The sequence below is a fragment of the Sander lucioperca genome, chromosome 14, assembly GCF_008315115.2.
Source record: "Sander lucioperca isolate FBNREF2018 chromosome 14, SLUC_FBN_1.2, whole genome shotgun sequence".
NCBI lineage: Eukaryota > Metazoa > Chordata > Actinopteri > Perciformes > Percidae > Sander > Sander lucioperca.
Genome location: NC_050186.1, coordinates 28,966,912 through 28,990,808, shown reverse-complemented (window position 1 = coordinate 28,990,808; position 23,897 = coordinate 28,966,912). Strand labels below are relative to the sequence as shown.

Below are 23,897 nucleotides of genomic sequence, written 5' to 3'. Positions count from 1 at the left end.
CCTGAGAAAGAGTAGTAAAGAGACAGAGAGATACGGATATAGCCACAACTACTTAGAGAGAGAGAGAGAGAGAGAGAGAGAGATAACAATGCTATTGGTGTACTCACAACAAGCTGAAAACAAACCAGTATTTTCTGAGGAGCTGCCAGTCAGAGCTGTAAGTCTATGGAAGTATGTGTGTTTGTGTGTTTTGAGTCTGCATAGTTTCACCGTTTTTAGTGAATTTGTTATATGGACTTAGGACAAATCCCACTCAAGTTCGAATCAGTCTTCAAGTGAAGGTTGATGGTATGATGTTAGAAACTTTACTATGTAATATTAAAATGACAGCCTATATCACAATTTCATTTTATTTGTATTTTATTTTCAGGTCGTCTGACTGACCTGTTACCTGACCCATCAGACTTATTACTTAGTACTGATAGAAATGATGGACAACACTACAAAAACAAGAGTCTGTTATCAGTTGTCAATTTACCGATTGTGAGCTCTGGAGAGTTTGACACTACAACAATTTTTGGCCAACAGGCTTGAGCAGGTCACGCCCGTTTCAGGTTGTTGGGCTCCAACATGTAGGAATGCAGTTTGTTACTGGTAACAAGTGTGTTTGGACATTTCACAAATATTTTTCCTTGATTACCTTTATTACCAATAAAACGTCTTTGTGCGTATTACTGCCATATAGGGAAAAACAATGACATGGCAGACTGGCACCTCTCTCCAGCTACCAGTCAACACTGAGTCTGGTGTTTTGGTCAGTGCTGTTTACGGGCTGTAACTATTTTTTGGCGAACAACAGGTGGTTGTAGGGACTTCCTGGAGTCTTCTTGGAGTCTACCATGAGGTTGACAGGCAACCAGCAAAGACGTTGCACAGAAGTACTGGGTGGATGGATAGATACAATGTGGTGATTAGCTTGATTTCGAGGTGTTTGTAGGTGTATGTTTGAACTTTGGGCAAAGCTAGGCTAACCACATGCTGTCCCTAGCTCTGTACTTAACACACAGAAATGGGATTGATATTGATTGCCTTAATTCACACTACCAAAGAAAGTGAGCAAGCGCATTTCCCAAAATGATAAACTATTCGTGTGTGTGTGTGTGTGTGTGTGTGTGTGTGTGTGTGTGTGTGTGTGTGTGTGTGTGGATAGGAGTAGGAGTGGGCATATGGTGTGCATGTTCCCAGTGTAGCATGTGTATTAGCCTATAAGGTTTGTTTTGTGCCTTCTTTTAACTGAGACCTGACACTCTTAAGGGGGGTGAGGTAAGATTATCACCACTCACCTTTGTTTTGTGCCTTCTTTTAACTGAGACCTGACACTTTTGAGGGGGGTGAGGTAAGATTATCACCACTCACCTTGTGTGTGTCTTTTATTACTCTTTGCATTGCACCTTGCAGCTGTTTGTGTTTGTACTCTAATCCCCTCTAAGTAGCAGTCTGCACTTCACTGGTTTTCCGTTACACAAAGAGTTTTTGTTTTCCGGAGGCACAAGATGAAAACTACAAACAGGCACCTGCTACTCAAAGTGCAAGCATCATTTTTAGTGTTTTTCAAATTGGCAGTATTGTGTGTCAGATACAAGATCAAGGCACTTGGACAGTTGCAGCAAGGAGACTAGACTACATGGCAGGAAGTGGTCAACAGAACCATAAGTTGGACTGACATGTGGAAGATTCCCTAAGCCAGGCTAAGCTTCCTCATTAGGTCCACTTATGACACTCTACCAAGCTCCAGCAACCTGCGTCTGTGGTTTGGCTCGGATGAAAACTGCCAACTCTGTAGTTCCCCAAACCCAACCCTGCAGCGCATCCTGTCCAGCTGTAAAACAGCGTTGGCCCAGGGTCGGTATAGGTGGCACCATGTCCAAGTCCTACGGAAACTGGCAGAGGTCTCGAGACGTGCAGGTTGGAAGCATCCAGAGGCCATCCACCTGCATCACAGCGGCTGATTCATTTTGTTGGCCAAGGAAAGGTGGCAAAGAAATACCTGGGTGCGAATGGAACCTGAGGGTGGATCTCGACCAACAGCTCATGTTCTCAACAGAGATCCACAACCTCCCTGCGACCAGACACCGTCTTATGGTCTCCAACCGCCCGAACAGTGATCATGGCAGAGCTTACTGTCCCATGCGAGGGAGGGATGGTCAGCTGTCAACTACCCCCTGAAAGTTGGCTGCAGGGGGTTTGTAGGAACATCCACCCAGCGCTTCCTGAGAAGTGTGGGAGTGACTGGCACAAAGTTAAAGAAGGCACTCCAAGAACTGGCCGAGGAGGCAGAACAAGGGAGCTTCTGGCTTTGGCTAAGGAGGAAAGACCGCTCGTGGGGAAAACAAGGATCCTAGGGGCAGCTGCAGGGGGCGGTAGAGAGACGTCCCTACCGTGGCTCCACCTTCCTGAGATGTTCCGGGATTAATGGAGCGAAACATCTATGAAGGGTAGCTCCTGACTGATGACCCTGCAGCTGTCTCGATGGCACCGTCAGAGGTGCAACAGGCAGCAATGCCCTGCAGGTAATCCCTTACCTGTGCTTCCACGCAATATAAAATCAATAATCAATGTAAATATGTTGTTTTCCATCATGCATTAGTCCAGAGTTGTAACAAAATTTTGAATGAGAGACAAGATAATCAATGTCTTGATTTACAGTAAATTATGTGCGTTGCTGGAAAGCGGGAGTTTTACTTTGTGCACGTGCATGAATTCATGCGCGGTTATCTTTTCCCAGCTGCAGTTTATAAACACTGTTGCCCATTTCCAATCTCTTTTTCACTCTCACTTAAGTCAGACAGAGTCACAGAACACAGACTTGGAAGTTGCTGCAGGTAAGCAAAGGACTGACAGACATACTAGAGACAGATGCACTGCAAGCTAGCACATCAACGTAACATTATTGTTATTAGCTGACATCAAACTTGGAGAGGAAGGAACACAAGTTTACCTCACTTACACCTCACTTCCAGTGTGTCTTTCTCTTTCCATGAATAGACTACATTTATATAGTCTTAACGAGCTTTACACACTACACACTCACAGGGAGGGAGAAGGGAGGACAAGGGACGAAAAAATGGGAGCACTAGAACAGGTGACGGCGGCACTTGGGAACTGAGGGCAGCGGGGCTCAGGATCCGGGGACCGAGGGCAGTGGGGCTCGGGGACCGGGAACTGAGGGCAGCGACGAAGGCGAAACCCCACTGGCAGCCAGGCAGGACGGCGAAGGCGGAGCCCCTCTGGAGGCCAAGCAGGATGGCGAAGGCTGACTCCTTCTGGAGACCGGGCAGGCCGGCGAAGACCCTCTGGAGACCGAGCAGACCGGCTAAAATCCTACTAGATATCCTCAGTTATAAATCTAAGAGCTGACTGACAGGCATCTGGTGAGGGTTGTCTCATCTATATTAATGACACCACCGTAGACGTATGTAGACGTTATACATTTTTTTATACAAGGCTGGCAGTGTTTGTGCTGTCAGTGTCCTCAGTAACTCTGCAGTCAGTCAGCTACTATTTTACCAAGCAGGTTTGGCAGCTGTCTTCTGTTGTTCTGCACTGGTCTTACAATTTGCATGTGCTTTGTTTTGTTTGTGTGACTCATACAGAATGCAAAGCTGATCACCCTTGTTCAGTCTTTGTGTTCTGGGAAAGATTTGGCTAAAACGACAGAGATTACTCTGCACTCTACACTCCACAAGATAGTAAAATCTTCTTTCTGGCATGTACAGCATGATCCTTTAATTATATTTTTATCTTGTGAGTTTGTAGACACATAACAACAGTACAATCACAAAAAAGCATATACATAGTGTCTTTAATATACACTACACAGGTATGTGGACACCTGATTATTTCAGTCATTTGTGTTAGTTAAACGTTTCATTCCAAAACCATTGGCATTGATCTGCTGCTATAACAGCTTACAAACTTCTGGTTTCAGGCTTTCCATCAGATTTCGGAACCTGGTTGGAGTTATCTCCTATTCAGCCACAAGAGCATTAGCAGGCATTCAGACTGTAAACAGCCTTGCAATAAACTAAACGCATGCTGGCGCACACACTCTACTGGGTGAGGTTGCCCCGATTTCCCCATTGTCTTAGTCAAATCCAAGGAAATGGTGGACTTGTTTGAAATGTGAAAGAACAACAGTGGCAACAAAACAACCAATGAATCCCTCGCCAATGTGGCAGGTAGATTGACCCACCAATTGCAAAATTCACCCACATTTGGTGTGGTGGTCAGGTGTTAATTTTAGGCCCTGCCGATGAGACAATGAAATACAATCCAAGTTGAGTATCTTGTTGAGTAACAGATGAATGTGTTATCAGATGACAAAACATTGCCATAATACTCTCTCACTGGATTTTAATCAGTAAATAGTAGAACTACATTACAAAGTAATCTACCTCTGCTTGTATTTATATAAGTCAAAGCAGCGCCTTATCGGAAGAGGTCACATTGCATTGGGAAAAAGTTGAGCCAGGTGTTTGCATTTCCCTGTGCTGCCGGACTGGCTCAATTCAAATGAATGAAAGAGCTGCGTTTTTTCACGCAGGGCTGATGTCGGTGTGAACATGAGGTTAGTCACCATCTGATGTTAGGTGATTAGGTCTAGCTCACAGTCAGTGTTCCAGTTCATCCTAAAGGTGTTGGATGGGGTTGAGGTCAGGGTTCTGTGCAGACCAAGCAAGTTCTTTTACATCTAACTGTGAAAACCTTTATGGTGCTGGCTTTGTGGACAGGGACATTAGTAATGTTTCCATCTAATTGTCAAGCGAATTTTAAACGAACTTTTAAAATGTCACAGACAAAAGAAAATGCAAATTAGAAGCGTTTCCATCAACTGGTTTAGAGCAAATAAACTAGCTGTTTCCATCTACAGCTACATTACTAAATTTTCATTTGTTGGCAAACAAGAGTTGTAGCTCCAGTAGCAGAACCAAACTCTGTTCATATTACCACGTTTGACAATGCATATCACATGGCTTTCGCATACACTTGGCATGCATGTGCCGATGTAAACAGGAAGCAGATTGTCTGACACTACTTTGCGCTTAAAAATCATGGATGTATTTGTTGAAAATACAAAAAATACTTTGAAAGAGAACAGCAATGGCGAAATGTAAGACCAGGGATTTATTTGCTTTGATCGACGACAAAGTGGAACTGTTACTGAAAGGTATGTAAGCCTACCTAACCAATAAGACTGACTGACATGCATCGTCATTCCCAAATTTCTCCGTTTGTGCCTGTCCAGTAGTAGTAGTGTGGACTTGGGGCGAAACATTGCAAAAGATATTTTTTTTTAAAACAAAACATAGTAGTGTAAATGTAACCTTAACCTTAGATACGATTTGTCACTTTAAACTACGCGAAAATCAGGTGACTGCTTTGAGTTCACTCGTTGACGTGCAGTAGCCGTCTCAGTCTAACACTTGATGGTTGTAGGCTAAAACAGCGTAGCAGCCACGAGCATGCTGGAAAAAAAAACTAAAGAAGAAGAGTTTGACCAATCACAGCGCTGGGTTCCTTCCTCTTAAATGTCAATGCTACTGATAGCAAAACGAAAGCATCAAATGCAAGTGTTATTCCTCTCTCATTCCCGTTTAGTTTGGTTGGTTTCCACAAGGAAAGACGGTACTTGCAAAGGTAAACGGGTTTGATGTAGAAAGGTGAAATTGTGAAATGAATTAATTTACGTAGCCTATCTGTCAACTTTGGAGAAATATTTATTTATATTATTAATAAAGCCTTGAATTTGGTATACAAAGTCTTGGATTTCGTTACAAAGGTCTTATATTTTTTTGCCTTTCCTAGGATTAAGTTCATACCGTAACAAAATTAACTGTTACTAATGTAGTCTAATTAAAAACTGTGTGTGTCAGAGTCTGGCTGGCCGCTCGGCACCTTCAATTCAATTTTATTTATAATACCAAATCATAACAAGAGTTATTTCAAGACACTTTACAGATAGACCACACTCTATAATTTACACCTAACAATTCCAGTAATTCCCTCAAGAGCAAGCAGTGGCGAGGAAAAACTCCCTTTTAGGGAGAAACCTTGGTGGTGAGAAAAACTTCCTTTTAGGGAGAAACCTCGGACAGACCCAGGCTCTTGGTAGGCGGTGTCTGACGGTGCTGGTTGGGGGTGTGATGAACAGTGGCAATAATAGTCACAATAAAGATAATGGAACAATGACTAGAAATAGTAGGTGTAGTAGTTTATGGCATAGCAGAGCACTGCAGGGTGTTACAGGACGTAGCAGGGCACAGCAGAGCATAGCAGGACGTAGCAGGGCGTAGCAGGACGCAGCAGGACGTAGCAGGGCACTGCAGAGCGTAGCAGGGTGCAACAGGACATAGCAGGGCCTTCAGACAAAGCTCAAGCTAACAGGCTAATGGCTTATTAGCCAAAACACAGAGCGGTAACATCTGCAAAGATTGGATCTGTGAGCGCATTAATCTGCTCGGTGTGCATCTTATAACAAACAGAGCGAGCATCCGCCGGACTCTAACATCTGTTGATCCGTGCAGGACTTCACTGTGAGCGGACTGTTTAGAGACGATGTGACCGGCAGGTAAGGATTAACGGTTATCTGCTACTGTAGCAGAGCTGCAAGTAAACAAACTGAGCTGTGTTTTCAGTGTTAAACACTGCTGCAGGTATTCATACACGACTGTTTACAGAGGTGGAAGACTTACTCAGATCATGTATTGCAGTAAAAGTAGAAAAAACAGTGTTGTAGAGTTACAAATTACTTGTCAGTTACAAGTCCTGCATTCAAAATCTTCCTTAAGTAATAGTACAAAAGTATTATCAAAATATACTTAAAGTGCCAAAAGTAAAAGTGCTCATTATGCAGTGTAATATATCTTATTTTATTGGATTATATTATGATCCAATAAATTGTATTAAATATGACTGATAATTTAAATAAAACGTTTTATTTAATTCAAGTAGCCTACTTGTACATAATTATTTTCTAGGGTTTAAAATGTATACAGATTTGACATTTTCCCCTCATACTTCTGTCGGAATGGGTATGAAGTTGGCATTGAATTTAATTTGAAATGGTATTAAAAAGGTTTAAAAAAAGCCTTGAATTTAAGTTGGAGGATCCTGGGGGTACCCTGTAATATTGTTTGTGTTTGTTTGTTAAACGTGACTTTTTCATTGTAGCCTAGGCTGTACAAACCATCACGAAAAAGAATTATAGGAATCGTATAGTAGGCCAATTTTGGAACAATACTATAGTAATCTTATAGAAATAGGCTACTATAGGCCTAGTATTTTGGGACATACTATAAAAGTATTACAGTATTTTGGAGACTATTTTATGACTGTAGGCTACTGTAGGAACATTATGGAGGGTAAGGTTATTATAGAGATCATAAGTAACCTGGGCTATGACTAATGACTATGTCCTAGGACCAGGTAAAGTGATTGATAAGCATGTGAACTAAACAATACGCTATACTGATGCCCATTTTTTTAGCGTGCGTGCCGCCGTGTTCATGAACCAGAACTTCGACAATAAATCAGTAAGTTGCTACTCAAAAAAGTTTTTCAAGGTTGTTTTTATATGTAATGTTTTTATATCTAATGTTTGGTATTTTGCTTTGTTGTTTATGCCTGTATTATACTGTCTATTTTGTTAGAGATATGTTATAAAACTTTCATTATTATTAAGTTGACTTTTCAATAAATGGAAACAGTGAATTAGACTGCAGCGAGGTGAGAAAGTTAAAGAGCTCAACAGATATGAGAGCAGGAGATGTGTCAAAATGGTTGTTGGTTACAATAATAGTGAACAAAATATTTGTTAGGTGTTATAACCTTTTTTTTAAAGGTTATTTTTGGGCATTTTAGGCCTTTATTTGTGACAGGACAGCTTAGACATGAAAGGGGAGAGAGATGGGGAATGACATGCAGCAAAGGGCCGCAGCGCACTACCAGGTGAGCTACCCAGGCGCCCAAGGTGTTGACCAGAAATGGGGACACGAGTTTGAGACTCGGACAAGAGTGGCATTTAAGTGACCAAACACTTGACTTGAGACTTGTCCTCAAAATACTTTAGACTCGACTCAGACTCAAGATGCTCGGGATTCATGAACAATCTGTATTCTTAGGAAAAGCCTAATGAATGTTATTCCTCTCCCTGCGTAACCTGTAACCTACGTAACACATAATACGTAAGGTATCTGCTGTGAATGGCCACACGTGAGAGAAAGCTTAAGCTCCAGTAAGCTTGGAGCTTTAGCTTTTAAAACTTCATACAAGGCCCAAACAAAAGAAGCGTTGAATGCAAAATATGTGGACTCTAGCTCAAAGACTTGAGACTTAACTTGGACTCTAGCTCAAAGACTTAAGACTTGACTTGAACTCTAGCTCAGACACCCCTGCCTTTGCCCTCCTTAGATTTGGGTGTGATGTTAATGATCTGACGATTGAAGCTCACTCTGCTGTTAACATAATTTTTGCTAGTATGAATATTCTCCAGCATCTGGTTCATATAATTGATGTATCTTTATGTATCTTTTTCATTCAGGTTTCTTAATGAAAAAATAATAAAGGTAAATAAAAACAGGAGGATTGAAATTGGAAATGTACTTAGAGACAAATGGAGGTCAAGGGTAATTTGAACACTGATTCTTATTCTGATTCTGGTCTTGTAGCAAGTTGTAATCACAGTTGTGTAGTTGGCTGTAGGCGCCCCCCTTCCCTTCTCTCTTTCTCTCTCTCTCTCGCTCTCTCTCTCTCTTTCTCTCTTTGTCTTCTTCCATTCATCTCCAGTGACTCTCTGTCTTTGTGCTCTTTTGTTGTTGTTTGACGTAATCGAGCTCAATGAATGTTTGAGTTTCTGTGCTGAAAAAAGAAGAGGAAGAAGTCATTACAGGGACAAACCGCCACAAAACCGTATACCAGGCATCTGTTTTATGTGCGTGTCTGTGTGTTTATTAACAACATTGTAGGAACGCTAAAATGTTCACCTAGTCACTTTGTGGGAACTCATCTGTCGACTCTGTCATTGCTGAAATTGGGCCATTCTGCTGCCTCTAGAGCAGGGATCTTCAACAGGGGGTCTGGGACCCCTAGGGGGTCCTCAGAGTCAATGCAAGGGGGCCTCCAAATGTTTTGTTTGTTTTTTCAAAAATTAAAAAGTCTTAACATGAATCCAACAAAATATAGCAAATATAACTCCCCACTGGTGATAGGCTTACTGGCCTATAGCTAAGGTAGTCACTAAGGAGTTAATCCTATTAACTGTGCCACATGTACGTTTAACATTAAAACATGATTTATAAACTCATATATATACACTCAAATTATTAGGCTATTTTAATAGCTTAGTTTTCTATGCAAAAAAGGTATGTATAAAGGCTCTAGGCCGCCCTACACATTACTGTAGGCCCAGTTTAATATGCAACTTCATTTAATACAATATATATTTAGTAGGGGGTCTCTGCTACGTCTCTCTTTCAGTTAAGGGGCTTAAAAAATGTTGAAGACCCCTGCTCTAGGGAATAACTGTAGGTGTAAATGTAAGTGATTTCAACATACATCACTTAAAGTCAAACTCTGTTGTAGACTAAACAACCAGACCAGGCCACCCTAGCGGTGGCAAGAAATCTAAACCAGTGAAACGTAATGGTCGCAGTTTTACACATCATTAACATTGTGAAACGGTCGCAGTTTCGTTACAGTTTGCTGCAGGGCGCAATCCCCTGCCCCTGGCTGAATCCGAGTTGCTACCACCGCTATAAGGTCCGTCTAGTCCGTCTTCAGGCTGCTGACCACTCTCCTCCCAATAGCAAAGAGGCGGGAACAAAGGTGTACTACTTGCTAGTTCTTTGTAAGTAGCTTATTCTTTTTTTGTTGTATATTTCGGGTTAACCTATCTCAAGTAACAAGCTGGGACGACAAGGTAAAGTTACCAACCAGGAACAAGACCACAGGGCTAGCAACGCAGAGTAGTATCCTAGCTTGTTAGCCTAGCTTGTTAGCCTTCGCTAGCTTGGTAGCTTCGAGCTAGGTGGGCATGGTTTCAACAACCAGTCTTCTTTCAGCCCGCCTCAGCTCCACTACGCTCCACCACTTTTAAAGATTTTTTTGTTGGTCTTATATTTGACAGTATAGCTGAAGACAGGAAAGGGGAAGAGAGAGGGGGGACAACATGCAGCAAAGCCCCACCCTCCACCTCTTGACCCATTTTTGGATTAGCTGATGTCATGGTGCGTTCTATTATTTATCTGAGTCGGAGTTCCGACTAGGAAGACAGACGTTGCCTAGCAACACGCACCAACACGCCCCCTTTCCTCGGATTTTCGAGCTCGGAACTCGGACAACCGTGAGGACACCGAGCAAGAATTCCGATACGGATTCCAAGATGGCAGCGCCCTGTGTGACTTCTTATATACTGTCTATGCTTTATGTATGAATTGTAAGTTGTCATTGTTTTTGGACCACTTTGGCTGTTTAAATGAAGATTTTAATCACTCGTATTACTGCAATACCTTACTGCGTTCGTTTCACTGCCTGTTGGTATGGGAATCGGTCTTGTTGTGAGTGCAATATTGAATGAAGCCTTGTTTGCTAACGTGGCTAGCGTTGCTAACTCGGCCAGTGCTACCATAGCAACAGCTTTCCGGGTGGCGTCCATGTTTTTTCTCCGACTCGGACGTGCAAAACATACCAGAACGCTAAAGTGTGGAAGTGACGTCATATCCGAGGTCCGAGTCGGTTCGTTGAGAATAATGGAACGCACCATCAGGCACTGCCAAGATGGCGACAGCTGGAGCCACTGGGAGCCACCCACTTTGAGCTTAATTTTGGCTATACATTCTGCAAACTGTTCCTGCTTTACTTGATGTTGAGGCCCTGTATTGGAGAGGATCCGTGTGTCAAAGTATTGTTTAAAGAACCTTTTGTTAGGTTTAGCAATAGTTTTTAACTGGACCCACAATGCAGACACGTAAACAGAAGGGGGTTGAAAAAACAGTTTTAATGACCAAAAAGTGCAGGTGATCCAACAGAGACGACAGGTGAGGCTCAACGTGGCTGGACAGGTCAGGTGAGTATGGCTGGTCACTGTGGCACAGAGGGAAAAAGCAGGTTTAGACAGGTTTCCAAAAATACAAGACTGAGCACAAGAAAATACTTTCTGACTAGAGACCAATTTCACAATAAACTAAATGAAGACTGGAGAAAAAGGACCGGCTTAAATCAGGTAGCAGATAATCAGAGAGATGGACCACAGGTGTGAGGAGCAGCAAGTGTGTGGAGTTGGAGTTGATGAGCAGAATGTAGGTCAGCCACACCCAGCCTAAGACACACACTGACAGACAGGGGGAAAACAAACATACAGCAGGACGGTAGAGGGAAAACACAGGAGAACAAGGGGAAATAAAGTACTGCAGATCCTAACAGAACCCCCCCTCTGACTGCAGAGGGATGTATGACCTTGTCAACGACAAATGGGCCAATGCAGTGGGGCGAGATTTTTAGGAAAAGCCTAATGAATGTTATTCCTCTCCCTGCGTAACCTGTAACCTATGTAACACATAATGCGTAAGGTATCTGCTGTGAGCGGCCACACGTGAGAGAAAGCTTAAGCTCCAGTAAGCTCTAGCTTTTAAAACTTCATACAAAGCCCAAACAAAAGAAGCTTTGAATGCAAAATATGTGGACTCTAGCTCAAAGACTTGAGACTTGACTTGGACTCTAGCTCAAAGACTTAGGACTTGACTTGGACTCTAGCTCAAATACTTAAGACTTGACTTGAACTCTAGCTCAGATACCCCTGCCTTTGACCTCCTTAGATTTGGGTGTGATGTTAATGATCTGACAATTGAAGCTCACTCTGCTGTTAACTTAATTTTTGCTCCAGCATCTGGTTCATATAATTGATGTATCTTTATGTATCTTTTTCATTCAGGTTTCTTAATGAAAAATTAAAAAAGGTAAATAAAAACAGGAGGATTGAAATTGGAAATGTACTTAGAGACAAATGGAGGCCAAGGGTAATTTGAACACTGATTCTTATTCTGATTCTGGTCTTGTAGCAAGTTGTAATCACAGTTGTGTAGTTGGCTGTAGGTGCCCCCCTTCTCTCTCTCTCTCTCTCTCTCTCTCTCTCTCTCTCTCTCTCTCTCTCTCTCTCTCTCTCTCTTTGTCTTCTTCCATTCATCTCCAGTGACTCTCTGTCTTTGTGCTCTTTTGTTGTTGTTTGACGTAATCAAGCTCAATGAATGTTTGAGTTTCTGTGCTGAAAAAATAAGAGGAAGAAGTCATTACAGAGAAAAACCGCCACAAAACCGTATACCAGGCAACTGCTTTATGTGCGTGTCTGTGTGTTTATTAACAACATTGTAGGAACGCATACATGTTCACATAGTCACTTTGTGGGAACTCATCTGTCGACTCTGTCACTGCTGAAATTACTTCACTTCTGGTTTACTATTATTTTCAAACAGGACACAAACCCTCGTCACCTTACTTCGTGCTTTGCTCTCGTCATAATTATTAGGGGTACTAGAGGGCGCTGCCACTATAAATGTAAATATGCATCATAATTGCTGCTTGAATGACTTATGGTGGCATTTTTCAGGGGAGGACAGTCAAATTACCAGTAGTCTGGATTACCAGATGTACAGTGCTGAGATAAAACCTGACATCTGTTTGAAAGGGTACCATCACTGCGGGTTAGTGCTGCCCATTACGGTTGTGATTGGTTTAAAGAAATACAAACAAGCCAGAGCAATCTGTGTATCATTTGTTCTTTTTATATTCAATTGGGAATCCAAAATTGGAAAATTAAAATACCATTTGTTATTCTCTTATTCATTTATAAATCCAACAAAAACGGCTTCTTTTTGTACTTTAAAATGTATGCTAAAGTCAACAGTAGAAAACGAAAAACGGGCCACAGGCCTCATTTGATTTGATGAAAACGAACATACAACAGACTGCAGAGGAATGTATGACCTTGTCAACGACAAACGGGTCAATGTTGCTGGGCGAGAGTTTCCTAGATTCAGTGCGTAGAGGAATATTCTTGGAGGATAACCAAACTGACTGACCTCGTTCGTATTGTGGTGCCAGGCTCCTGTGCAGATTTGTAGAGCGTTGGTTTTTGTCCCCGGTCCGAAGCAAGGCTGCACGGGTCTTCATCCAGATGCTTTTGCACCTTTGGATGTGATGATGGAATGAGGGGACTGCCAGTTCAACCTCTTGGTCAGGTAAAAGAGGGGGCTGGTCCCCCACTGGCAGGCATTCTGTAAGTCGAGCTTGGAGAATATGGTGGCTCCCTGGAGAGGCTCAAAGGCAGAACTGATCAATGGCAAAGGGTACTTTTTTTTTTAATCAAGTTATTGTTATTCAAACCCCGAAAATCAATACATGGTCTGAGTGTCTTGTCTTTCTTTCCTACAAAGAAAAACCCTGCCCCTAGTGGTGAGGAGGATGGACGGATTATACCAGGGGGTCCAAGATGTACTTCTCCATGGTTTCCCTCTCCAGGCGAGACAGATTGTACAGTCTACCAGAGGGTAGCTGAGCTTCTGGCAACAGGTCAATGGCACAATCGTAGGCGCAGTGTGGAGGCAACGACAGAGCCCATCCTCGAAAAAAACCTCCTTGAGGTCATGATACTGGGCAGGAACATTAGACAGGTCAGGTGGTTCAGGGGAGACCTCCGAAGGGCTGCTGGCACCAGCCTTAGAGGACAAAGCAGAATGTAAACAGTCTGAATAACAGTAGTTATTCCAGCCAATAATTCTTCCAACAGACCAGTCATCCATCCATCCATCTTTGTCTGCTTATCCGGTGTCGGGTTGCGGGGGGAGCAGTCAATGTGTGGATTATGCTAAACTAACCAAGGGTGACCGAGACCCAAGGGGATGTCAGGAGCATCAATAATGTTAGGGGCGTTTGGTTTCCAGACAAAATAAGTGTGATTGGGGATGTCTTGTGGGTCACCTTTGCCAACAGTCTACCATTCAGGGCCAGAGCTGTTAAGGGGACCTCCAGGGCTTTTAGCTCTCCGCTTGGACAGTGAGTTTGTGATCCACAAATTTTTCCTGAATCCACCTGAATCAATTAGAGCGATAATGGGAGAACCCGTCTATCCACACAGAGAGTGGCCTGCACTTGCAACTGGGGTTTTGTTGAGGCTGGGACCGAACTGAATTTCTGGCTCATCAGTACCCCCACTGCTTCTGATGAGCCAGTTCTGTTGGCCAAACCGGACAGTATGCAAGGAAGTGACCGAGCTTACCACAGTAGAGGCACTTGCCTTCTTGAAGGGAAGAGCTGGAGACTGGGCTGAGTCACCTAATGGGATAGCGGATCGGAATGGTCTGGCAGGTGTGGGTGAAGGGGAAACAGTGTTGGGAGCCAACCTCTCCTGGCGACCTTCACTGAGACAGTTGTCCGGATAGCAAGAGAAACATGAGAACAGAGGTTAGTGGGTTCATCTCGAGCAGCAAGTTCATCTTTCAGATGTTCATTAAGACCTTCAATACAACATCTGCACACAGAGCTGACGCAACTCGCATTAATAACAGATATACCTAAAATATGCCATTTCTACTTAAGAGAGGGGATTAATCTGTTTAAAACCGCTAATAAACAACAGCCATGGCACTCATTTGTTCTTAACGTTTTCCTGCCCTTTCTTTACCTGCTTGTAGCCATACTAGATAGAGAGAAAGAAAATAAGTAAAAATAATCTATAAACAGAATGCTTTCCTTCATCTAAACATTACAAAAACTAAGGATATGTCCATTGATCTCAGACGTCATCCCAATGTCCCCTGTAGTAGTGTTATCAAGGGCCAGGACATAGACATGGTGCCATATTACAAATATCTGGGCACCTTGATGGACAACCGGCTTAAATTCGAACTGAACACTGCTTCTGTGTGCAAGAGAGGCCAACAAAGACTCTTTGCACTCAGGAAACTTCCTAAATTCCAGGTGGAGAATTTTTACGTTAATCTTGATCGCTATACTTTTTTGAGTACTGTCTACAGCAAAAACCACGAGCCGAATTGGTGCTAGCAACATGGAGCTTCTGTAGCTAATGCCCAGAGCTCCCGTTAGCTAAAACGGCAGTTATGGGGGCATACGCTAAAGAGTGCATTTGTGCCTCTTAACAGACTCAAAATGCTATTAAAATGTCTGCAACATGAACAGGGTGCTTACATGACAACAAGATGCGTTTAGCAACTTAGCCATTGTTGAAATTCACATACCCTGTTAGCTGCTAGCTGCCGTCTGGGATGAGTGAGTGTGTTCAGCCAGGCTCTGGTTATCATCACGCTGCAGTCCTGTGTGTATTTGTAACATAAATATCCATTTAGTGTGCAATCCATCTGGCGTTGATGAGTAGGAGTCTTGTACGTGTCAATCGTTGTGGTTTCCTTAGCAAGCTTGCTTCTGCTTCCTCCCCACCCTCCTGGCTTCACGCGGCCGACAACAGTACAACGAGCGCCCGCTGGTCTGGTGGATGTCTTCCAGAAGACCGTTCAAGCCTTCGCCGCGAAAAATTGTATTTTATTTCCCCCTCAAAAATAGGTAATTGAGCACTGTAGTGGTTATGACCATATTAGTGACTATGCTACATGGAAACGGACCAAATTATGTTTGGGTCCTGTACAGTAAAATAGTGTTTTAGATGGCTAGCTGTAGTCTCGCTAAGTCCCGTGGGAATTCAGTTGTAGCAGGAAAAAGGTAAATAGCAAATTCCTCTGTACAGGTGTGATGAGATCCCACTCTTTACAGCACAGGCTTTCTTCCTCGGTAGACATAGGGTCACAACACCCACACAAACACCACCAGTTACCCGAAATCCGTGTCCAGATGCTTCATCTGCCAGTTGCCCCTTTGTCTGTCTCCTTCTTTCCAACTCTTGTGAGGCTAGTTCTTCGTCTGTATACTCGGGTTCGACTAAATAAGGACGACCATCAAACTCAAACGCCTCTTCCATGTGTTCAGTATCTTCTATATTCTCCAGTTAAGTTACTCCAAACTTCTTCCCTTGTGAACAACTCTGATCTTCACTCTTCACACACTACGCTCCTCCAACCTGCACACTACTATTTACCTTTTTCCTGCTACAACTGAATTCCCACAGGACTTAGCGATACTACAGCTAGCCGTCTAAAACACTATTTTACTGTACAGGACCCAAACATAATTTGGTCCGTTTCCATGTAGCATAGTCACTAATATGGTCATAACTATTACAGTGCTCAATTATCTATTTTTGAGGGGGAAATAAAATACAATTTTTCGCGGTGAATGCTTGAACGGTCTTCTGGAAGACATCCACCAGACCAGCGGGCGCTCGTTGGATTGTTGTCGGCCGCGTGAAGCCAGGAGGGCGGGGACGAAGCAGAGGCAGGGATGCTGGCCGGGCATGCTAGCCCGGCTAAGGAAACCACAACAATCGACACGGACAAGACTCCTACTCACCAACGCCAGATGGATTGCACACTAAATGGATATTTATGTTACAAATACACACGGGACTGCAGCGTGATGATTATTACCGGAGCCTGGCTGAACACACTCACTCATCCCAGACGGCAGCTAGCAGGTATGCTGCCAGGGTATGTGAATTTCAACAATGGCTAAGTTGCTAAATGCATCTTGTTGTCATGTAAGGGCCCTGTTCATGTTGCACATTTTAATAGCATTTTGAGTCTGTTAAGAGGCACAAAGGCACTCTTTAGCTTATGCCCCCATAACTGCAGTTTTAGCTAACGGGAGCTCTGGGCATTAGCTACAGAAGCTCCATGTTGCTAGCACCAATTCGGCTCGTGGTTTTTGCTATAGACAGTACTCAAAAAAGTATAGCGATCAAGATTAACGTAAAAATTGCCCGGAGTTCTCCTTTAATGACTTTGTTCTACAGAGCTTTTATTGAGTCTGTTCTGACATTTTCTATCATCTGCTGGTATAGAAACCTCACCATCAAGGATAAAAATTCGCTTTTAAAAATTGTGAATGTAGCCAGCAAGATAGTGGGTGTGAAGTTCAGTAGCCTTACTGACATTTTTAACAAACAGATTTAAAAAAAGCCATGTCTATTTGTAAGGACACCACTCACCCTCTGTACGGAGAATACATGTTATTACCATCTGGCTTACGTTTTAGCACCCCCTTGGCTCTCAAACAGAGATACAAAAACTCATTTATTCCTCTTTTAATTCAGGCACTCAACTCAGCTAAGAGGAGGTAATAGCCTTTGTTTATATTAATGACCCCTTTATTTATTTTATCTTTATAATTATTATTTATTGTTTTAAGTTCTTGTAGTTCTTTTTTTACTTTCATTATCACTCCAATACAACTCTGTAACTATTTATTCTTTAACTCAGGCTGAAGCTGCTGTTTTTATTTGTGTTAATTGTTATGTGGTTTGTGTTGTATATTCTTCATGTGATGTCTTACTGCTGCATACAAATTGCCCTTTTGGGAAAAGAATAAACGGAACTGAACTGAACTGAAAAGAAAGGCTACATTAATCATGAATAGCCTATATACATTAAAATCATTGACACTTGTAGTTCTCTGTGATAAGCAAAGGCAAGTGGGCCTGCTAGACATTCTTAAAGACGTTTCGCCTTTTAAGGCTTGTTGCCTTTGGTTATCACAGAGAACTACCATGACATGGATGAGTGAGAAACACAGACATTGACACCTGTAGTTAGATTCATTCATTCATGGGTGGCTGCAGGGATGTGATTAAGTTTAGTGGACCTTGAGACGATCACTGCCCACTGCATCTTCCGACCACACAGCCAACCAAGCGCCACTAACGGCGGTGTGACCCAGCAACAGAGATTGGAGACTGTTGTGCCCACATCTTTGCAAAGACCTGGCTCCATATTGTGACATTCTGGATCTGGCTCTTGAACTTGATGGGTGGACTGTGTTCCACGCTGACAGAGCACAGGAGTTTGGCATCTGTGATGCTTGGTGCTCAAAGTCAAAGTTGATGGACAATGTTTAGATGCCAAATCTTTAACTTTAAGATGCTGCACATATTATGTGCCCAGAGAATTAGAGACTACAACTGCATTTGGTGCAACTCTGTGTTGTACAAAGACAATGTTCGAATGAACTATGAATTTGACAGGTGTATTTTAAACTGAAGTTTAATTCAAATTAAACTTAAAGGCGCAGTAGGTAAGACTTATAAACTAACTTTCTGTCATATTTGCTGAAACTGACCCTATGTTAGAGTACAACTACATGAAGCAGGTCATTTAAAAAAAAAAATCCAGCTCCTCTGGCACCATCTACAGCCTGTAGTGCGATTTGCAAAAATCCACAGCTCCCTGTTCAGATGCACCAATCAGGGCCGGGGGGGGGGTGTCTAACTGCGTGTCAATCTGCTCATGCACACGCATTCATTCTCTCTTGTGGGGCTGAGGGGCTTAGTAGACCGTTTTGGGCTTTAGCAGAAAGGGGAGAGGGACTGAGAAGTCCTGGATCTTCGCAATCCTACCAACAGCACCTTTAATTTTATTTATAGTATCAAATCATAACAAGAGTTATCTCAAGACACTTTACAGATAGAGTAGGTCTAGACCACACTCTATAATTTACAATATCCAACAATTTCCCACGAGCAAGCATTTGGTGCAACAATGGCGAGGAAAAACTTCCTTTAGGCAGAAACCTCGGACAGAACCAGGCTCTTTGTGGGCGGCATCTGAATGATGAACAGTGTCAGTTATAGTAACAATAAAGATAGTGGAACTATGACTAGAAATAATAGTTGTAGCAGTTCATGGTTGATATTTATCAGGGCAGCATTCAGTCCAAAATGGCAGCCTGTAAGTGGCAAAAAGAACGCCAGTGTTGACTCATAATATTATAACCTTTTTGAAGGGGAGCTAGAGTCTGGGCTCACTGTGGGCTGTTTAACTGAATATGTTGAAGAAAAATGCGGTCTACTTTTATCTTAACAGGACAAACAGTCCTCATTTTACTTAATTTACTCCCCCTTGCATTTTCGGGATGGCTTGCCATTAGTACATGGTGCCAATTTGCATGTCAAAATTGACCTAAATTGAACTCCATGCTGCATGAAGATCCATGCTCCATTACTTAACCCCCGCAAGTGAATCCACTGATATTTGCGGTTCCATTGGAAAAAGGGCGTTTTCACACCGTCAGCCTTTAGTTTGGTTGAATCGAACTAGAGTTTGTTTGCCCCGCTGGTGCGGTTCGTTTGGGCAGGTGAGAACACGTCAATCAAACTCTTGTGCGCATCAAAAGCGGACCAAACAAGCATACCGAGACCTGCTTGAAGAGGAGGTCTCGCTAGGTACCCTTTCATTTGAAATCTGGAGCGGTTCGTTTGTGATGAGAACGTGATCCGTACTCGAACCGCACCAACTATATGTACTCCGCAAGTCTGAGCTAATGTCTCCTGTAGTCAGGTGTGTTTAGCAATCTGCGATGCAGAAGGGCAGCAAACTGTAGCAGCTTGCAGTGTTTCTATCACAGAAATAAACTGTAGTCAAGCTTGCCGTCCGTCACTCGTATCTCCGTGGTCAAACCAGCTGCCGCTAAAATTGGAGACAGACACCGGCAGAGCAGTGCGAAGTCTCGGTGACCAGAGCAGATGTAGTCATATCACGTCTCATGCGAAACAATGTCTGATAATTTTAATGAAATGAGCTGGTTTGACCACTAGACCAGAACACAGGACCTTCTTCCTGTATTTACTTTCTTGCTCCCGCCCCCAGACATATCCGACAAATAAGAGGGCTGGACGTTCTTGCCTGATTTGTAATGACGCATTTTGGCACGCTTGGATTTTTCCAGGTGTGAAACCAAACCAAACCAAACCAAACCGACCGAGGGCAAATCGCTCCAAGTTTACTACTCACCAACTGATTCGGACCAAAGCAAACGAACTACAGGTGTGAAAACGCCCTAAGTTGACAAGACCTTTCAGTTTTAAAGATTTTATTTGGGGCTTTTATTGCCTTTATTTGACACCGCAGATTAAGGCAGGAAAGTGGTAGAGAGAGGAAGATGACATGCAGCAAAGGGCCACCGGTTGGAAACGAACCCGTGGCTGCTGCGGTAAGGACTGAGCCTTGGTAAATGGGCCACACACTCTACCAGGTGAGCTGCCAGGGGGCTCCAAGACCTTTCTGTTTTAAATGCTGACCAGGCCTTAACATTGCTGAACATTTCACAAACTAGATAAAATGAAAAAACTGTTGCACATGCCCCATGATTGTCTGCCACCATATGTGATTTTTCTGAATCTGTAATTTCTCTGCATTATTCCACCAAATGTAAATATTCTTGATGACTTGTGCTTCATTTTAGACACATTTTCCCAAAATTGACATATTTAGTACAGTATATTTGGAAACTTTTTGGCTGATAGGATTTAAAATAACGCACTGTGAACAAAGTTTGGGCAAACAGAGTGAGGTAACCTCTGGATGTGTGTGTGTGTGTGTGTGTGTGTGTAATGAGACAGAAAGTGGAATGTGTCCCTCCTGTTCAGGTTATTTCAGGGTGTTGTGGCTGCCACACATTCCTCTGACCAGCTCAACAGGTTTCACTTCAATGGGCCTTTATCTGTGCACCTGTGTGTGTGTGTGTGTCTGTGTGTGTGTGTGTGTGTGTGTGTGTGTGTGTGTGTTGTAAGTTGTGTGTTGTAAGTTGTGCATTGTCCTCTGTATGTATCTCTCTATGCAAAATATATCAGTGGAATGTCCTCAGTTAATATGTTTGGGTGTGTTTGTGTGTCCTCTGAATGCATCTCTCTAAGGATTGTAGATATAATGGATCTGCTAGGTGGAGGGAGGAAGGGAGGGAAAAGTCCTGACTTTAATTAGAGATGGATACTTTAGAACTGGGAATGAAAAATGGCCCGGAGATACACCACTGTCCACATAACCCACGCTATACTTAATGTAAACGTTATTACTGAACAATATTTATAACAATACCATTAGTAAAATAGATGTAAATGTAGAACAAGGGAAAGGTTTGCTCTTCGGAGGAGGCTGTCTAGAAGGAGCACATATTGGCACAATGGCACTGGCTAAATTCTGTCCACTGCAGATGCAATATCCTCAACCTGCATGAGTAATTAGTACAAATTAGTATATTAGTATAATATTAGTATATCCATATAATATTAGTATAATATAACATTAAATAAAAAAAGAACAATAGTATAATGTTAGTATAATATTAATATATTAATTATAGAGTTGTTAATACATTCATAATTACATATAATAATACCACTGGTATTATATTCACTCCAATTGGACAACACAGCAGTAAGAAATACTCAACCAATATTTATGATTTTTGTAGGTTTTGTTCCTTCATTAAATCATTTTGCATGAAAAATGCTATACATTGGTGGTTAGTCTCTAATCGGTCTAGTCAATAATCATAACCGTTCATGCATAACAATAAGTTCAACATTACCAAAGTTTGCTGCAGCAGGTCTACTTTATTTATTTATTTATATTTTTTTATGATACATTTTTTATTGTTTTTATATTTTTGAACACACAACATACACAACAAACAAATACAATCGAACAGGAACCAAAACCCTCACCCACCCTCTGCGGTCTCGAGGAAAACAAAACAAACCAAAATACAAGAAAACTAAAATCACACCTTGTTAGTCACTCTCTTCTAATTCTTGTGGTGTTGCGGTCACCAGGACCGATACCTGTGCTGCTGCGTTTCTCCATAGGTCTATAGTCGATGATTTGGCTTTGTTAATCCTTGCTGTAAAGAGCTCAAGCATAACTATGTCTAGTAAGGACGCCAACCACTGTTTTATACAAAGTGAGTGGGGGGGGGGAGCCAGCGTTGAGCTATCATTTTTTTGGTTGCGGTTGTGCTGGCTAGCCAAATTTTCTTCTGTCTCCCAAGCAGGTGTAATTTAGAATCGTCATTAAGTAACAAAACAGTCGGGTCAGTAGGAATTCGACATCCTGTCACATCAGATATTATTGATGTTGTTTTATTCCAAAACTCATGCACCTGTTCACACTCCCAGACCATGTGTAGGAAAGTTCCAGTTTGTTCAGGTTGACAGAACGTGCAATAGGGAGTCGGAATGACTTTAGAGACGTATCTCTTCTGAGGAGTCCATTATGTCCTATGACATATGTTGAAGTGGATCTGCTGGTGATTTGGGTTCTTGGAACAGTGGGAAATGTTGTCCCAAACTGTCTCCCAGTTAATTACGTTACCCTCAGGGCTCAGCTCTCGCTCCCATTTCTTTACTATTGGGAGTTCTCCTACTTGTATCAGTTTAGCATAAATCTTGGACACTAATCATCTCACAGGAGAATCAACAAGCCTTTTAATGATTGGGTGCGCCTCAAGACTGTTCCCCCATGGCACTCCATAACATTTTAGGGATGATCTTAGGCAAAGATAAAGGAAGAAGGATGTCCTAGGGACCTCAAAGCTTGCTCTCAGGTCTTCAAAACTTAACATACCTTCCTCATTGATTAGCTGGTCTAAAGTATACATACCTCTGTCACTCCACTGGTTACAAGTAAAGGGTTTGTTACCAGACATTAGGTGTGCATTGTGCCATATTGTGGTATTCAAATGCCACTTATTGGTGTATCGTAGGTGCTCCTCGACCTGTTTAAAAGTCTAACTTTTTTTTAATGTCCCATCTGGGCTGATTGGTTGGTTCACAAAAAGTGACATTGGCGAGCGCATCAACTTTATGAAAAGTTGAACATTTCAACAAAAGGCACTTAATATAGCTAAATAGCCAGAGCCAATCTCAAACCCTGCTTATCTTATCTCAATTGTCTTCTGTCTTACCGCTTCAGCTACAGACTCCACTGGGCTGTACTCTCTGCTGCTCTCCCTCTCCACCAGTCTGTCTGTCTGTCTGTCTATCTATCTATCTATCTATCTATCTATCTATCTATCACTGTAGGCAGGAACAAATTACTGCATCCCAGTTGCTGAATTCATATCCACAATGTATTAAACATTTAAACTGAATTAATTTAAATTCCTGAAAAAAGAACTTCTAACTTCACCCTGCCATTAGCCACAAGCTCTCTGATCGGATGTTTCCTTCTTGTCTCTCAAACCATGATGACTTGTTTTTACGTTTTTATTTCTACATCTGTTCAATTAACAAGATACAGCATGTATAAAAGTTTGGGAGATGTTGGAAGGTGGACTTTTTCACTTATGATGGAGCTACCTTAGCGGTTTCCTTTCTGCTACCAGTCTTTGTGCTAAGCTAGGCTAAACACATCCTCCACCTATCTATGTACTAAGTGCAGATGTATACTGATACTAGATGTTAAATATTGGACTGTTGCTTTAAAGAAGCTATACACTTTAAACAATATATCAAATGCAATGTGAAAATAATGTGACAATGTGAAAGGTGTCGCTTATACTGATAAACACAAAGAATTATCAGCTGAATCTGCAGCTCCCCTTCGCTTTACAGAGCTTTATAGTGAGTTTCAGCTTATTGTACTTAAGGGAGTATTTCTACATTCAGGATCCTGTATCTAAACTATGACCTCTTTACTGTTGATACCTCAGTTGACCTTTGAACTGCAGCTTATTTATCACACTCTGTAGGCCACACGTGGTTAATAAAATGACTAAATTACAAATGTGATGAACAGAAAACAGACATGCAGACAGTCCTGCTTGAACCGTTTGGACCTGAACACAGCGGGTGTAGCTTATTTTGGCATGTGGTGTTTCTGTAGGTTTGATGATTATGGATTATTCAAACTGCTCAATCAAAAAGTTAGGAAAGTACAAAAGCATTGAGATTCTCAATGACTCTGTGTTGGTACCCAGTCTTCTTTAGGGGTCAGCCTTTTTTGTTCATG

General features: G+C 42.3%; 1 protein-coding gene and 1 long non-coding RNA gene across 4 annotated transcripts in view; both read left to right on the top strand.

Annotated features, from left to right (window-relative positions):
• The window catches only part of shroom3 (shroom family member 3), a 101,907-nt gene that overhangs the window by 3,347 nt on the left and 74,663 nt on the right, over positions 1-23,897 (top strand). The window contains exon 1 of one of the 3 annotated variants that reach the window (XM_035991140.1): positions 139-157. The exons of the other annotated variants lie outside the window; for them this stretch is intronic. The gene's annotated coding sequence lies outside the window, so the exon portion shown is untranslated. Of the gene's footprint in view, positions 1-138; positions 158-23,897 lie in introns of those variants that run through there. 3 annotated transcript variants of the gene reach the window in all.
• On the top strand, positions 7,131-19,786 carry LOC118493037. The gene is made up of 3 exons (XR_004894961.1): positions 7,131-7,565; positions 19,164-19,166; positions 19,776-19,786. It is a non-coding gene; the product is annotated as an uncharacterized LOC118493037 (long non-coding RNA).